Genomic DNA, 6,000 nt, shown 5'->3' on the forward strand with positions numbered 1-6,000 from the left:
TGTTTGGTAAGGTGAATCAAATCTTTTTTTTAAGAATAAATAAATGTTACTTTTAACAAAAATTAAACCGTTGATATCTTATTTTATATCAAAATCACCTTTGGTAAGCCCACAAAATGGGATTTACGGGCAATCAAAATCTACTTTGAATCTAAAAATCCCACATAAGTAAATAAGAGAATATTATTGGTATCACTACTGAGTTGAATAGAAAATAGAGCTCCTTATTAAGTCCAAATTTGAGTTTTGGTGGATTGCTATAGATGTTATTGAAATGTATTGGGCTGATCAAAGTTGCAAAAGTAAAGTTTATGATGAATATTGGGCCAATCTTGATTGAAGCCCAAAACAGGAGATTAGAAGTTTTGAGATGAAGTGATGATTGGAATTTTACGTGGGTGATGAAAGAATCTATAGTTATCAATGTCTTTTTTTCCTTTTTCTTAATAGTTTTATTTTTTGCATAGTAAGAATGATGATCAAGATGATAATTGTGACATTTGAGCCAAAACAAGGTACACCTCAGTACGTATTTACCGATTAAGCAAATAAACGCCTTTTGCGTAACAAACGAACGATTAACCGAACGGGTCGGGTTAAGACCCAGAAATCCCGGGGGGCCATCTATAAGTGTTATACGATCTATACAAGCTAAAATATTAGCAACATGACCTTAGTTTGATAGCAAACAAGTTAAACGAAAACATGCTCGTTTAACTACCCGCTATAGATTTAAACGCGAAAGATAATTACAAACCAAGCATTGTATCATCCGTTAAGCCGAAAAAGACTTACCAAACACTTATTTGAAATGTTTTAAGCGATCCATGAAAATATTTTTGATTTTTACAAACATATAGTATGTTTTTATAATTTTACTCAAAACTAGCCGAAAAACACTCGTTTTCGCACTGTTTAATGCACCCGATAAGTTTTTCGCGCCAAAAACCGAACCCGAACTAAATTTGGACTGGGCTTTTCGTATTTGGGCTTGAAAAATCAGAAACTTGGGTCAAAATGGGCCCAAAGTGGGCCCATATGAGTTCCAATCGCAGCAGCCACCCCACCCCCTTTTTTTTTCTTTCACATATAAACTAGTTTAAAGATATTTTTACACATATTTTCACCTACAACTTCTGGAATTCTTCTTCTCCAGCCATAATCAACAAGAAACTAGGTAAACATGTCTTAAATAATCGATTTTCGGCTCGTTTAAACTTGTTTAACAACATATAAACGTGTCTTGATTGTTAAAAATCAAAGTTAACCATGTAAAACTCTTAAAAATCATTCAAAAACATACTTTGATGTTAAACCTAGTTTCAAATCAGAATCATGATCTTTTTGGCCATAAACACGGATTAAAGGGTTGAAACGGCGTTTTTACGGTTCAAAAGTTCGTTTTTGTGCACTAGCCGAAACCCTAAGTTAAAGGCCGTTCTATTGATGAAACCTACTTGGTTTGTGATATAGGACCTCTACCTAGCCTACATAGGAGCACAAGAGCTTGAAAAGTTGATTAGAATGGCGGAAACGAACCAAAACCGCTAAGGTAATGCCGAAACACTCGCTTACAGGCTGTTTAAGTTAAGGTTGTGATGTGCATATTATTAGGCCTTGAAATTTTACATGAAAATCAGGGAAAACGTCATTGAGTCCCTGTTCAAATTTGGTAATTTTTCGACCAACCGAGGATATTTGGCGAATTTATTCCCGAATTGGGATGTTTATTTGGGAAAAATAGTTAAAATACTTCAAAAATTATGAAATTTTTCTGGAAACTCAGATTTGATGTATTTTAATCACATATGAATTTTGGGATCATTTGGAGAAGTTTAAAGGTGTTTTGTTTATATGCGTTCGTGTGAATTTTTATAGCCGAATTTGGGCCGAAAAGAATATTGCACGAACTTTTTACATTCTGGAATTTATACAGGTTGTTTTGGGACATTATTTGAGTATTTAGGAATTTTTGTGGAATTTTTAGAAATTGTTTGGGGTAAACGGACGATTTTCAGGCGAAATATAGCTGATAAAATGAATTTTTATAAATTAATAAATCATTAAATAATTCCAGAAATATTTTTATAAAAATCTACATATTTTAATTGATAAGTGACTAAATTTTTATAATTTAATGATTAACGGTTAATTAATTAAGCTAATTTGATTATTAAACAAATTCAGTTTCTATAAAAACCGGCAAGTCACGATTAATAAATCTGCGGGAATGTCAAGACACCAAGAGTGATCAAAAATCATATTTTTGGACTAATTAGGTAAAAACGAACTTTTCTATGAAAAACCTGGACAATCCGGATGGATTGTGCGTATTTCTTCTTAAATCAAACTAAATAAACGGAAACGGGCCCCGTGGCTAATTCGGGACCCCAGTATGTGATCCTTCTTTATAACTTAATCATTTTATTAACCAACGCATTTACCCAATCTTATTTCCCCATAATTGTTTTCTGAACGCGTAAACGAACAACTTGGCCCAGCTGGGAAAACGAGCAACTGAGCCAAGTTTGGTTTTAAGTATTAGACATTGAATAACATCACAACCTAAGCCTGTTGCCACTTTCTGGGCGTTCCAGCTATACCCAAATTAGTTATACAGCCCAGTTTAGTATTGAGATTATAATAATATTAAAATATTAATATTATTATAATATTGATTATAGAAACTACTGATAGCGGACCGAACAAACCACGAACTGATACAGTACTGATTATCTACTAAACCGTGAGTTTCATGACCCCACTCTTTAAACAGTTTTACGAACTTTTGGGGTGAAAAGCATGTTTGATTACATATACATACCTGAAACATGTATTGATGTAAATTATCTAAGTGCTAACACACGAAAGTCCCCACGATCACAGTGATTAACTTCGAGCTGGTGGCTTGTGAATAGTACTATTGGTTTGACAAACCCAAATGGAATCGGTCTGGTTGTCGTGTCACATAGCGCCGTTTGCACATGACCATATTTATACATACAGGATATGTAGTGTTAGACATAGCTACCTGGGCATGTTATGGGCGGAAGGGGAGCCACAGTGGTTGATTGAGCGTGGGAAATGGATGCACGCAACACATACAATCAAGGCTTCACTGTAGCTTAGCATAATTACATCATTTACATATATACATACTTATTTCATGATTACAAGTGTTAACTTGTGAATACTCATAACTGTTTTCTTGAAACTTGTGAAACTCACCAAGTCTAGTAGTTGACCCGTTTTAAACTGCTTTTCAGATGTTCCTAAATCGGAATGATTTGGTAATCTGTTACTTGCCCAAGGTGTGTGGTTGATGTTATGTGAATAGAAGCAAGGAAGTTAGTAGTAAGATTGTATAGTTAACGAACTAGTATTGTTTGTATTGCCTAGACTATAATGAATTGTAATATATTGTAAATTATTTTGTGAAGTTTGTTTATAAACAATGTGTTGATACCAGAGGTGTCTGTTACATTCCCGTTTTACGTTTCCGCATTGTGCTAGTCGGGGTGTGACAATAACTGTTGTTGGGTTCCTAAATTCCTATAGTTTTTTATTTCCTTTATTTATTTCCGAATGGGAAATGTCAGGGAGTTGTTCAACAAATGTTAATTTTCTTTTCCTTTGTAATTCCGTTTTTCTTTTTAATTATAAACAGTTTACCAGGGTTGCGTACCCTTTACCCCAAAAAAAAAAGATCATATATTGTATGACCAACAGCTGTCATAGAAAAAATCTTTAATTTTTCAAGTATTAAACCCCAACCCCAACCCCCCCCCCCCCCCCACATACACACCCGCCCACCCCCACACCAAAACCCCACCAAAGGCACACACAACTCTATTGCCATTGTTTTGTAACAGATGAATGGTGAATGGGCCATAAATGTATGCATGAAAAACCCCACCATAACGCACCAGACACGACCTGGCTTTTCACCCTTTAATGTCCTCATTATGATATGCTTTCGGTGTGTTCATAAGATTGTCCGTTAACCTCATCAATAAGCATAAATATCGGTTTATATGATATATTAAATCAGCTTCACCATCGTTTGATAGAAAATTTGCACTTTAGTTTTTGAAGATTAATTTAGTTTTCAATTGGAACTAATTTACTAGCTTTACTATACAAAGTGTTCCAGAATATTTCTTTGTTACTTTTGAACAGGGTAGTTGGGCCATTTAACCTATAGAAGAATGGTGACAAACTTATTGGCGTACGCATCCACAATAGATGTTTAAAAGGCGTTTTTAATAGATGTTTTTAAAGGTATTTTTAAGAAGTGGGTGAGTGACGTAGATAAGAAATATTGTGATGTGAAGAAGAGAGAGTAAAGATTAGTTCTACTAAAACACATCTAAAAATAACTATGTGAGTGTATTAGCAGTGTTTTGAAACCCGGCCCAGCTGGTCGGACCAGTTCGACCAGGACCTGGTCCTTATATCGGGTCAGGTAGAGCCATTTTCTAAAAACCCGCCATGTTTTGCGGGTGATGGTCGGCCCAGACCCAGTGACACGACGGGTGAACCGGTAAAACCCATTGTTTGATTAAACACAAAATGAAATGTGCATGTTGGGATTCGAACATGGGTCATTTTCGAGATAGAAGTTTTAATAATTATCCCATGAGCCAAATAACCAAGCTTCATTGATGTTTTTATTTATCAAACATAAATCATATATATTTAAAAATCAATGTATAAAACATAATAAAACATTAAAGTTTGTTATTATTATTATTTTTTGTTAATATTATTTTTTATATGTATATGATTTATACATACATACATACATATATATATATATATATGTGTGTGTGTGTGTGTGTGTGTTTGTGTATGTGTGTGTGTGTTGGGGGGGATGGTTTAGGAGAAAAATGAGATTACTACGAGAAATGCGATAAATGAATATGGAACACTAGTTTTATTTTAGGTTTTAAATGCTTAAAGATAAATATGGAAAGTATTAATGCATGTTCTCTCTTCAATTAACATAATTAATAAATATAATAGTTATCTATTCAATTAATATAACTAATCAAATTATTATAATTGAAAAATATTAAGAATTTATTTATTCTTATAACTTATGTTTTCTCTATTTAATCTTTATACTACATAAGTACAATTTATTTATTCATAAATTAAAATTCCTTTCTATCCGAAACCAATTTCTTCCAACTCAATATATTAATATCCATTAACACATAGTTAAATTGAGATGAATAGCACAAAAAACTATTTTACACGTGTTTGCATTAAATATCAATAAAAAAGTACACAACCTACACAAAAACATATAACCTACACTTGTTCTAAGAATAAGAAAACATATAATCTACACACGAAAAACATATAATCGACACACAACACGCACACGAAAACATATAACCTACATACGAAAAACATATAACCTACACTCGAAAATTTTATCCTACACATATACAATTTATTCATACATTAATTTTTTTTTTCTATCCAAAACCAATTTCTTTCAACTCAATATATTGTCACACCCCGACTAGCACAATGCGGAAGCGTAAAACGGGAATGTAACAGACACCTCTGGTATCAACACATTGTTTATAAAGAAACATTACAAACTAATTTACATTATATTACATTTCTTCGTTCTATCATTGTTTTACAGTCTAGGTGGTACAAACAAAACCAGTTCGTTAACTAAACGTTCTTACTACTAACGCCTTAGCTTCTATTCACATAGCATCAACCACACACTTCAGGCAAGTGACAGATCACCCAATCATTCCGATTTAGGTACACCTGAAAAGCAGTTTAAAACGTGTCAACTACTAGAGTTGGTGAGTTTCACGAGTTTCAAGAAAACAGTAATGAGTATTCACAAGTCAGCACTTGTAATCATGAAATAAGTATGTATGTATGTAAATGATGTATTTGATGTAATTATGCTAAGCTACAGTGAAGCCTGGACTGTTCGTGTTGCGTGCCTCCATTTCCCATGCTCAA

Source organism: Bidens hawaiensis, unplaced genomic scaffold (assembly GCF_021521415.1).
Source record: "Bidens hawaiensis isolate Kalapana, Puna unplaced genomic scaffold, B.hawaiensis_p1.1 tig00000284_1, whole genome shotgun sequence".
NCBI lineage: Eukaryota > Viridiplantae > Streptophyta > Magnoliopsida > Asterales > Asteraceae > Bidens > Bidens hawaiensis.